A 13,425-nucleotide genomic window follows, 5' to 3' on the forward strand; every position below is an offset into this window, starting at 1 on the left:
CAAATTCCACTACTACAAAAAGTGAAAAAGACGACCAGAAAACAACGACGGTCTAAGTGAAAACCGTCGTGGTTTATAAAAAGACGACGGTTCTAAAAACACCGTCGTGTAATACAACCTTAGACAACTAAAAAATGGAGTTTCAAATGGCTGTTCAAAAACAACGACGTACATAATTAAACAACCGACGTCTATTTGAAACAGATTTCCGCAGTGTAAAATCAATGCCAACAAAGAACGGCAGAAGTTATGAATCGACCGACGTAGAAAGTAAAGACGACGATTTCAATAAAAACTGCCGTTTTTACTCATAAAATAACACGACGAGGTTTTCGTATAAGACGCCGTATAATTACAAACAAATCCACGGCTTTAAAATATAAAATATCGCCGTATTAAATTAATTTACAACGACGGAAAATATAAATATATCGACGTCATTCTCGTATAGTTCTACGACGTTATCTTTAAATCGTACAATAAAATTTATCGTCGTATTTATTCATTTTATACGTCGTACCTTTAATTTTAACGGTCGTCTTAATAAGAATTTTTGTTAACAATTTTTTTCTTTGATTTTCTTATCCTACGTCGGTAGATCTACTTAATGACAAGAAGTGAAATAACCACGACGTTTATATAGACACGCGACATAATCAGATTTGTCTGAGATCCCAAGGGTTACGAAATCTTACCAGATGGAACTCTGTTCCACATCATAATCTTAATAGATGACACAGATTTGCAAATATTGCGTCGTGTTAGTTTACAAATTCTAGAACATTAATTTCCCTCATTTTAAATTTCCTCGGGAAAGAAAAATCTATTTATCACGCTTTGGAATTGAAAACTAAAACTGAAAGAATACGGGAAAAAAAACTCTATTTATAATTTAAAAATAAAATCCACGTCGGTTGTAGTACACTTAACGACGTTTAACAAAATAATCTATGTCGGTAATTATAAATCTACCGCCATCTTAACTTAATATAGACGACGAGAAAAGACGACGGTAGAACAGAAAACCGCCGTTGTTTCAGTTTCTTTAACATATCTTTCTGCAGGACTTGTATAGTTCAAAGCATTGACAATGTCTTCATCATATCTCCCAGAAACTACTGATTCAATTGCTCATGCTTTAGAGGCCATCTGAAGCCATTTCTATTCTTTATCGCATTCTTGAAACCCATCTTCTTCTTCTGAAGCTCTACGGATAAAGGAAGAGGCTATCACAAATCCGACGGATCTTCTTAGGCAAGAAAATCAAGCAGAGGATCAGGCACATCTGATCTTCAGATTTCCCTGAGAAGCGAACTTTCCTTCTACAGCGAGTGGAGGCCAGGCTTGCATCTCTTTTGATGGAAAGCAAGGAGTATTCAGAAGCACTAAGTGTCCTATCAGGCTTGATCAAGGAAGTGAGAAGGCTAGTTGACAAGCTTCTTCTTGTGGACATATATTTGATGCGAGTAAGCTCAATTTCTCTTTGAGAAAACATCCAAATTATTGTCTTTGAGACATGAGAGACTGAGAGAGGAAGAACTTGGAACCTTAAATGTAAACCGAAAATGAATGAAAGCGACAAATTTATAGAATAAATTTTTAAAACCAACGGCGGTCCTTACAAAAACACCGCCGTTTAAATTGTAAAATCAACGTCGGTATGATCGACGTATATTACAGAAATCCACGTCGGTAAATTAATAAAAACGACGTGTTAAATAATCTACCATGACGCGAGTTATTACTTATGTACTTTAATTTTTGAGTTTACTACGACGGTACCTACAAACTACTGTCGTATTTATTTACCACGTCCGAAGTTAAATGTACCGTCGTATTTTGTAATTTATACGTCGTAGTTATATGTAACCGCCGTATTATTTTTTTGAAATGGTTTTATATGTAAGCAACTTTTCGTCTACTTGACTTACACATTAGTTGTTTTTATATTCTTATTTTATTTAAATCTGTCATCCAAAAAAGAAACTTTACATATTGCAGAATATTAATTTCCTTCGTTTTAAATTTCCTCCGGAAAAAAAACTCTATTTATAACGCACTGTAATTGAAAAATAAACTGAAAGGTCACGGGAAAAAAAATTCTATTCATAATTTAAATATTAAAATCCACGTCGGTTATATTAAACCTAACGACGTTAAATGAAATGATTCCACGTCGAACGAAAAATATTGCGTCGTGTTAGTTAAAAACGACGTAGTTAAATGTAACCGCCGTATTATTTTTTTGAAATGGTTTTATATGTACGCAACTTTTCGACTTACACATGCACTGTTTCCAAACCCGATTAAAAATTTCAATCTCCCAGAGAAACCTTTTCGTCTTTTTTCCTTGTCAGAGCATTGTCAGAGTTTCTCATCGTCTTCCTCTCGTCTTCTTCGTCGTCTCTGAACTTAAACATCGATCATCTTCCTCTTGCTTTCATTGCACGCAAAAGGTAAGCTTTCATTTTCACTATTTTGGTTACTGTTTTGCATGCTCATACGTTTTTTGTTTGAAAAATCTTTTTACCTTTTTTCTGGCCAAAATCATTTTACTTCTTTCCAAGTTTGATAAAATATACAGACAAAGAGGGAAAGTTTCCAACTTTGAAGACAACTACCTCAACTAAATAAGACGACGGTAGACCACGACGGTTCGTCAGTTGTTCTAGCGTCGTCTGAAAATTGACAAAGTTGTTTTTAAAATAATAGTCTTTTTTTATATGCTTGTTTAATTGCAGGTTTGATTTCGCTGAACAATGGTTTTTGTTTTTCCCTTATTTGATAAAATATAAAGAAAAAGAAACTAGGGTTGGTATCTAATATAGACGACAAAATATCTTATTGTTTTACGTCGTGTGAATGTTAATACCACGACGGTGTATTACTATTGACGTCGTATGAACATAAATACCACGACGTTATATAAATAATAGTTTTACCACGACGGTGTATTACTATTGACGTCGTGTGAACATATATACCACGACGTTATATAAATAATGATTTTAAACATTTATTACGTCTGAGATTATTTCATTGCGTCGTCTAAAATCATATCATACGTCGTATTTTTTTAATACCGTCGTTTGTGTTCTTAATGTTTTCCTGAAATATTTTCACTTGCAGTTTTGTCTGTTAAAATGGTTTCTCAACAACAAACTAAGGATTCTGGCTCCAAGAAGCTTGGAATGGTAGCTCCTCAAGACAAGTCTTCGAAGGAGATGAAGTCTTCGAAGAAGATGAAGTTTACTTCATCATCTGCTGAGACAGAACAAACCAGCCAGACAACAATCTCTGATGATTCAAAGACTGGTCGAGGTATGAGCACAATGCCTCGTGTTGTGAAGAGAAAGCTTCAGAAACTGAGGCCAATTGTTGAGTACAATAAAAGGGGGAAAGGTGTTGGCCAAGCACATATTGAGATGCAGTCGTATATTGGTGTGTTGGCACGCTCCAGGATCCCACTTGTGGACAAGAAATGGTCCCAAATCCCCAAGGATATAAAGGAGCAGATTTGGGAAGCAGTTGACATGGCTTTTGTTGTAGGCCAAGGGGGCAAGACCTCTATTTTAGCTTCTGCTTCCAAGAAATGGAAGGATTTCAAGTCTACACTAACGAGGCATTATATCCTTCCATACACCAATGACAGGGAGAAATTAAGCCAACCCCCTGAAACATATAAATTCATAGAGAAAGCACAATGGGATGCCTTTGTAGCTTCAAGGCTATCCAAAGATTTTGAGTCTGTGCATTCTCAACATGCACAGATTAGGGAGAAACTCGAGTACAATCATCGATTGTCTCGAAAAGGATATGCTGGATTGGAGGATCAATTGGAGGAAACCATGCCTGGGGTAGAAATTGATCGATCTACCTTATGGAAGAGAGCTAGACAGGACAAACATGGTAACATCCCTGATCCAAAGGTGGCAGAGAAAGCAAAATTAATTGTAAGCCTACTATCACTCTGTTTTAAATTTTTATTAAACTGTGAATTATTCTTATTACGTCGTATGTTATATTTTGCGTCGTGTGAATGATATTACCACGTCGAAAAGTTTTTAAAAACGTTGTTAAAGGTCTAAATAGGAATCACTACTATGTTTTCTGTAATTATAGCATAAGACGTCGGTGGTTCATTTTCGCGTCGTGTGAATGATATTACCACGTCGAAACTTTTTTAAAAACGTCGTTAACGGTCTAAATAGGAATCACTACTCTGTTATCTTTAATTATAGCATAAGACGTCGGTTGTTTATTCATTTCGTCGTTTTAAATAAATAACCACGTCGGTATAACTACCGTCGTGATAAGTTATAATAACGTCGGTTTATACGTTATTGCGTCGTGTGAAATTATATAATACGTCGTTTGTACATAAATAACCGTCGTGTGTTTTTTTGTTTATCTTTTTTTAGGATGAATTGCAGAAACAAGTCTCGGAAGGCAAAGTCAGAGTAGATGGCAGCAATGATGTGCTGACCATGGCTTTGGGCCCCGAGCATCCAGGCAGACTGAGGGGAGTTGGTGCTGGTGTTTCCCCAAGGCAATATTTCAATTTGCCCAAACCACAGAGGGTGAGCTTTGACGACCGTTTGAAGGACAGTTTAAGAGTTCTCCTTCAAGAAGAGACTAAAAAGATGGAGGCTAAGGCAAGGGAAGAGGCCTTAAGGATGGAGGCTAGGACAAAACAATTGGTAGAGGCTGAGAGGGAGCATTTCCTGAGTCAGCTTTCCCAATTAATTCCCAATTTTGATCCAAGCATGCTTAAACCAAGAATTAGCCAAAGCCCCAAAAATCCAATGTCTGACAAAGCTAGCTGCTCTGGAGGTGATGTGAGATCCCTACATTTGGAGGATGATACTGCCAAAATGGGGAAACATCAGCCAGATGAAGAGAAGGAAGAAGAAAAAAGAGATGAAGAGAAGGAAGAAGAAAAGGAGAAAGAAGATGAAGAAAAGCATGACGACAAGGTATGTTCACATAACTTTGCCTTTTTTATTTGTTTTTCAAAATTTCAGACGTCGATATTTTTATTTAATCCGTCGTTTGTTTAAAACTTAGACGGCGGACTTTTTTTAAGACGTAATAAAATATTTAAACGACGGTTTTTGCACCGTCGTTTAAATGGTTTCAGACGACGCTTTATTCATAAAACCGTCGTCCTTATTGAATTACCACGACAGTTTTTTTACCGTCGTTTAAATATTTTTAAGACGACGTTTTATTCCTTAAACCGTCGTCTTTATTGAATTACCACGTCATTTTTTTTATTTCTTTAAACAGGTTATTGAAGTTGGTGCTTATTCAAATATGGAGGCGCCATCTTCTTTAAAAACCCTTTGTCGTTTTGTGGAAACGACACTCCTGCCTGAGGATAAGACACTCCAATTTACAATTGATAAGGAGGTGTTTGGTGGTGAGCGCGATACCTTCCTCCTGCCTGAAGATATTACACAATTTGCAGGCATGGAAGAAATTGGAGCTACTGTATTGGCTGTATATATGAGGTTTGTACTTCTAAAATAATACCTCGTTGGTTTATATATTGAGTCGTCTTAACTAACTAACCACGTCGTCTTAACTAACTACCGTCGTGATAAATACATTATAACGTCCTCATCTATTTCAGTACATCGTGTGAAATATTATAATACGTCGTTTTTTTATACATAACCGTCGTGTTTTTTTGTGCTGACTTGTTTATATTATTTTATGTATTTAGGTACTTACACGATGTTTTGAAACAAGCCAATATGTGCAGCATGGTTGGCTTTATCGACCCTGCTACAGTTAGTGCCAACTCTGGCACAATAACTGAAAGATCACGACTGGTAGCAGCTCGACTTCAGAAGACAGACGGTGAACAGATTTTCATGATGCCTTACAATCCAGGGTTAGTCTCCTTAGGATTTTGTTTTTATGATTTTCAATAAATGACAGCTTATAAACTAACCACGTCGGTGTTTTATTTTATTTAGTCGTTTGAAACTACTAACCACGTCGGTATTTATTTATCGTCGTGATAAATATATAATGTCGTCGTTATCTACTTTATTTCGTCGTGTGAAATACTATAATACGTCATTTTTGTAAATAACCGTCGTTGTTATATTAATTTTGTGCAGCCGTCATTGGATCTTGCTGATTGTAAGAGCAAAGAAGGAGACCGTCTATTTTCTGGATCCTCTGCCAGGTCATCGTGTGGTCGACGAAGAGGCGAAAAACATCGTGAATAGTGCTTTAAAAATATATAATACCCACATAGCCCGAGCAGGACGTAAAAATGTAATTTGGAAAACTCTCTCAGGCACACCAAAGCAACCCAGCAATGTCGAATGCGGGTATTATGTGATGCGCTTCATGAGGGACATCATCATGGATCCTTCCTTGGGGTTTAAGAATAAGGTAAGAAGAAATTACCTTCATACATTTCACGTCGTTTTTTGTATTATCAACGACGGTCATGTAAAATTAACGTCGTTGAATGGATATACTACGTCGGTTATGAAAAATATCGTCGTCTGTGATTGAATTTCTTTTTATTTATAAACCCTAATAGTCATTGTTTATGCAGTATGCCAAGGGAAACCAGGAAGCTTCATACCCCCAAGAAGCCATTGATGAAGTCCGGAATGAATGGGCAGAGTTTGTTTTCCAAATTATTAAACAGGGCAATTATTGAACACTTGATATTTATGTATAATGTACAAATTTTCTCTATAATATGTAATGTAAAAGTTTGTTGAGGTTTTCTTAAATTAAAAAAAAAAAAAACATACAAATTGCTTAACCGACGTGTAATACTTTTCCAACGACCTAATAAAGTCAAAAACCGTCGTATTTTGTTGTTTCGTGTTTTAAACAAATACGACGTAAAAATATAGTTAGACGACGTTCTTTGAACAATTGAGTCGTTTATGGTTTACAACATCTTCAATTTCTTAAGGGTTCAGGGTAACGACAGCGGTTACGTCGTGGAATATATATTTTACGTCGTATAGTTAAATAGCCGCCATGGTTTCTCATTTTAACGACGTCATTTTAACGACGTCATTTTAACGACTTAGTAGTCTATTACAATTTAAAACGTCTATAATTTATTAACACCGACGTGGTTTGTTGTTGTGGTAAGAATATTTTATTATTTTTATATCAAAATATTCAAAATAAATTTAAAATAAATCAGAAAATTGAAAAGTCATCTCCTATGAAGTCATTGATATATTTTCTTCCACATAAACCTTGAAAAAATTCATTTTGAATAACAAAAATTTAAAATGACCATCCAAAACAAAATTGTTTTGATGAGTCATAAAATCACTTCTAGTTTTATGGTTTAGGGTTTAGAGTCTAGGGTTTAGAGATTAGGGTTGTTATTTATTGGGGTTTATTTTTAAAGTATAATTTTTGGGTAGTCTAGGGTATATGTTAGGCTTTAAAACCATAAAACCTTTTATAAACTTAATTTTTTAAATTGTATAATTTAGTTTTATGGGTTTAGGGTATTAATTTTTAACGACGGTGGTTGCGTCGTGGAATACATATTTTACGTCGTACAGAAAAACATACGACATGGTTTACGCTTTAGACGACGTCATTTTAATATGTAAGTCGGTTTATATAATTTACAACGTCTTTAATTTATTAACACCGACGTGGTTTTTCAGTCGTCGTTATATAAAAAATTCAAAATAAATTTAAAATTAATCCGAAAAATGAAGCTTCAAAATGAACGGCCTTACGTTCTTAATTCGAAAAATGAAGTTTCCGTCGTGGAATATTAAATTTACGTCGGTAATTGTAGAACTTTCGCCTTGGTTTTTCTTTCGACGTTTTAAAACGCGCGAGCTCTAAAAATTTTCGCGCGACCTAAATTTTTTTAGATTTGGCTCTTATTCTTATACTTCGAACCCTGAAACCTAAAATTTTCAGATTTCGCGCGACATAACATTTCGCTCTCTCACTTCTGCTCTAATTAAAAGTTGCACTCTCCAGGCTCCGTCGAATCTGTGAGCTCGTCCAACCTGTAAGTACAAACCCTATCTTCCCCTTGTAAATTCATTGAATGATATTAGGTTGTTTTGTTAAAGGGGTTCATGACAAGATCAAATAAAGGTGTACTTTTGCTGTTGGAAATCCAGCAAAAGTACACCTTTATTTGATCTTGTCATTTTCCGCTCTGGAGAAGGTGCAAAGTGCACCAATGATGGGGAGCAAATAGTACCTACGAAGGAAGAAACTGATAATGAAGATGGAGATTCGAGTGATGATTCTAGTAACGATTCGAGTTATATTAGGTTGTTTTGTTAAAGGGTTTTATGTGTATGCTTTGCGATCTGTTAATAATGTGCTTATAGGTATGGGTTCATGGATTTTCTGTTTAATGGGTTCATGGATTACATTATCTGTTATGTTGAATTGGGAATGGATTTATTGTTTTCATGCTTGGTTTCATGTATATGTTGTGTTCTTAATGGGTTTTGTGTTCTTGAAAATAAACTGAGACACGACGAATTTTAAGGCTTACGACGACGATTACACGATGGTTTTTTTAAACTACCGTCGTTGTATTACTTATACACGACGGTTTTTTCATAAACCGTCGTTTGTATTACTTATAATAGACGACGTCTGTTGAAAATCCGTCGTCTATATATGCCAAATACGTCTGTTTTTGTTTAAAACCCGTCGTCTCTGTTGTGTATTACTTGCGATTAGATCATTGTATAATCTGCTATAGTGATGGTCATTGCCTGTATTTTCACTTTATTATAGATAATAGGTTATAGTGTCGGAGATGGATAAGTCATGGATGCACTCGGATAGAAGATCGAAGGCATATGAATTTGGGGTGGAAGCATTTTTGAACTTTGCTGTAGAAAATCTTCTAACTACAACACATATCCGTTGTCCATGTGTTAAATGTGTTAATTTGAAGTTGTTTGGGGTTGGAATTATAAGGGATCACTTATACTTTAATGGAATTGACCAAAGCTATAAGAATTGGACATTTCACGGAGAACCTTGGGAAGCAACTACTAATGCTAGTAGAAATGTTGAAGAAGATGATGGCCATAGTAGGTACAGTTTTGTGTCTGAAGAAATTGATATGGATGATAATGATTTTGGTGATTTTGGTTCGGATCCGTATGAGTTTGCCAATGTGATTGGGGATGGAGATCAACCAGTGTACCCTGGTTGTAGAAAGTACACGAAGTTATCGGCATTAGTGAAGTTGTATAATTTGAAGGCAAAACATGGGATGAGTGATGTCTGTTTTACAGAATTATTGATACTTCAAGGCGATTTGCTTCCAGAAGGAAATACAATACCAACCTCCATGTATGAGGCTAAAAAGACTTTGTGTGCATTGGGGCTGAGTTATGAGAAAATGCACGCATGCCCCAATGATTGCATCTTGTATAGGAAGGAGTATGAGGATTCAACTAATTGTCCTACTTGTGGTATCTCAAGGTGGAAGGAAGGCAAAGATTTAATCTTGAAAGAGGGTGTGCCAGCGAAGGTGGTGTGGTATTTTCCCCCAATTCCAAGGTTTAAAAGGATGTTTCAATCACATGAGACAGCTAAGAGTTTGACTTGGTGGCATGCTGCTAGAAAATCAATTGACGGTCAGATGTCTCATCCGGCGGATTCCCCGTCTTGGAAACTTCTTGATGATAAATGGCCTGAGTTTGGTAATGAGCCGAGAAACTTGAGATTGGCTCTTTCATCTGATGGATTCAATCCCCACAGTTCTCTAAGTAGCAGATATAGTTGTTGGCCGGTTATCTTAGTTACATATAATCTCCCTCCATGGCTGTGCATGAAACGAAAGTTCATGATGTTAACCTTATTGATTTCCGGTCCTAAACAACCCGGAAATGATATAGACGTCTACTTGGAGCCTTTGATTGATGATTTAAAATCCTTGTGGGTTGGGATTAGAGGAGTGTATGATGCACATAATGGAGAATACTTTACACTCAGAGCTGCATTAATGTGGACAATTAATGATTTCCCCGCCTATGGAAACTTATCTGGTTGTGTTGTTAAAGGATATAAAGCTTGTCCAATATGCGGCGATGATACACCTAGTCACAGGTTGAAAAATGGCCACAAAATTTGTTACATTGGGCATAGAAAATGGTTACCAATCAATCATCCATATAGGAGGCAACGTGCAGCTTTTAATGGGAAACCTGAATATGGCATACCTCCCGAGCCATTAACCGGAGAAGAAGTGCTGCATATGGTTGAAAATGGTGACAGAGTTTGTTGGAAGAAGAAATCAATATTCTTTGATCTCGAGTATTGGAAATACCTTCCTATGAGGCATGCCCTAGATGTTATGCACATTGAGAAGAATGTTTGCGATAGTATCATTGGTACATTGCTGGAGATCCCTGGAAAAAATAAAGATGGGATTGCTGCTCGATTAGATTTATTGAACATGGGGGTCAAAACTGATTTGCAACCCGAGTATGGAGAAAGACGTACTCGTTTGCCTCCTGGGCCTTGGAATTTGTCAAGAGCAGAGAAGAGAGAGGTTTGCAATTCTTTCTATGGTATGAAGGTCCCTGAAGGTTATTCTTCAAATATTAAAAATCTTGTATCTTTACAAGATTCAAGACTTCTTGGCCTTAAATCACATGATTGTCATACCTTAATGCAACAATTGCTCCCTGTGGCAATTCGTTCTGTTTTGGAGAAGCCTGCAAGGTATGCAATAACTCGTTTGTGCTTCTTCTTCAATGCTATATGTGCAAAGACTGTTGATGTTTCCAAGCTAGATAAGTTGGAAGAAGATGTAGTAGTTACTCTGTGTTTGCTTGAGAAGTACTTTCCCCCTTCATTCTTTGATATCATGGTTCATCTAGTAGTACATCTTGTCAGAGAAGTTCGTCTATGTGGGCCAGTATATTTTAGGTGGATGTATCCGTTTGAAAGATATATGAAAGTGCTGAAGGGGTATGTTCAGAATCGTACTCGTCCCGAAGGTTGCATTGCTGAGCGGTATATAGCTGAAGAAGCGGTAGAGTGTTGTACTCAGCATTTATCTGATGTTAGTACAGTTGGAGTGCCTTCAAGCCAAAAGATGGGACTTTCAAAGCCATTATCAGGTTGTACAGTGAGCGTAGTTGATCAGGACCTGTTGAATCAAGCACATCTATATGTCTTGGAGAATACGGAGGAAGTCCTACCTTATATCGAGTACGTATGAGCTTTATTCTTTAAGTTTCCATTTTAAATTATTTCTTATGTTTATCTTCTATATTTAGGACCGTAATGCTTGAATTTTTCGTGTCATGTAGGCAACATATGATTCACATCAAGACTGCTTATCCAAAATTTAGAAAGAGAACAAAGTGGCTGCAGGATAAGCACAATAGCACTTTCATTCAATGGCTACGCTTCAAGGTATATATTGTTGAATAACATATTTCTCTTTTAATTTTCTTCTTATTTATATGTTAGATTGAATTAAGATATGATTAATTTGCAGGTTCAAAGTGAACTTGAGGAAGACAATCATGGCGTATCAGAAAATTTAAGGTGGCTAGCAGCTGGTCCAAACATGTCAGTGCCATTATATAGGAGCTATCTTATTAAAGGTATTAAATTCAATATCAAGGCACAAGATGATGTGCGGACAACTCAAAATAGTGGAGTTTATTTACTTGCACATACCATGCAAGTTGCTAGTGCCAAGGATAAAAACCCAATTCTCTCAAATATGGGTTTCTATGGTGTCATTCAAGAAATTTGGGACCTTGACTACCAAAAGTTTACAATCCCAGTCTTTAGGTGTGATTGGATAGATAGTTCTGGTCTTGTAGTCGACGAACTTGGATTTACCCTTGTAGATATGAGTAAAATTGGACATAGGAATGACCAATTTGTTTTGGCTTCTCAAGTCAAACAAATATTTTTTGTTGACGACCCGATGCATCGTGGTTGGTCGGTAGTGTTATCAATGCCTAATAGAGAATATAATGATGTTATTGGTGATGAAGTCTTAGGTGATGTGATAATTGAGTGTGAGCCATTTACTAGAGGGATGCCAAATATTGACACATTTGATGAACTGGTGGGTGAGTTAGGCGGTCAAAATATTCGAGATGGGTGTGAAGATATATGGATTGAATGATGCTTATGTAATTGGCAGTGTATGACATTAATTTTGTAATATATTGTAATGTGATTTCTTCACTTTCTACGTTCAAATAAAACACGACGTTATTGTGAACCAGTTATTCAGCATATTTACCGACGTCTTAAAGCAACGTAACAATGAAGAACCACGACGCAATTGTGAAGCAATTATTCAGGATATCACGTCGGGGAAGGATTAAGAACCGCCATGTAATTCAAAATAACACGACTCCAATCCCATAATACCGACGTCTAAAAAACGAGATATATAATCTGAACGTTAAAAAATACGACGTCATCATACATTTTCCACGTCGCAAGTTCTTTTATAAACGAAGAGGAACGAAATGAATTCCGACGGAAATTCATTATAACCGCCGTCTAATAACAATTAAACGACGTTATTTGTAATACGGCTCTCATCATAATCAACGCCGTCTATATGTTCTGTAATACGGCTCTCATTTATTTGGAACCGACGTTGTTTAGAAGTTCAACGTCGTCTATATTATTAAGTGCGTCGTGAGTAATGATGATAGATATAAATACAACGTCGACTATATAAATGCCACCGACGTTGTTTCGCATTTCAACGTCAACTGTATAAATACATACGTCGTAAATAATGACACTGACAACTATTTCCACGTCATCTTTTTTAGAAAAATCGAAGTGGAAAATTTATTTCACGACGGTTGTTTGTAAATAAGAGACATAGTATATTTCAATAACGTCGTCTTCTCATGTATTTAAAGACGTCATATTTTTTCTTGTCGTGTAAATTATATTTAACGGCGTAGTATTTTAGTTGTCGTCGTTGTATGTATATCTTGCGGCCTTGTTCTTTTAACATGTGTCATATTTTTCCTTTTTAACGACGGTGAGTTGTTTGAGTTGGTCGTCTATTCTCATCCTCGACTATTTTCTAGAACTTTAGCAGACTAAACACGTCTGTTTTTATTGTTTTCCGACGTTGTTTTATTTAACAACATCTAACATTTATCGTCGTTGTTTGTTTATGAAAATATGACGTATAAATTTTGTAATACGACTCTCATATATTTGTAACCGACGTTGTTTCATTTTTCAACGTCTACTCAATAAATACATACGTCGTAAATAATGACACTGACAACTATTTCCACGTCATCTTTTATCGAAAAATCGAAGTGGAAAATTAATTTTACGACGGCTGTTTTTATATATGCGACGTAGTAGGTATCAATAACGTCGTCTTCTAATGTATTTAAAGACGTCAAATTTTTT

Source organism: Prunus persica, chromosome G2 (assembly GCF_000346465.2).
Source record: "Prunus persica cultivar Lovell chromosome G2, Prunus_persica_NCBIv2, whole genome shotgun sequence".
NCBI classification, from domain to species: Eukaryota; Viridiplantae; Streptophyta; class Magnoliopsida; order Rosales; family Rosaceae; genus Prunus; species Prunus persica.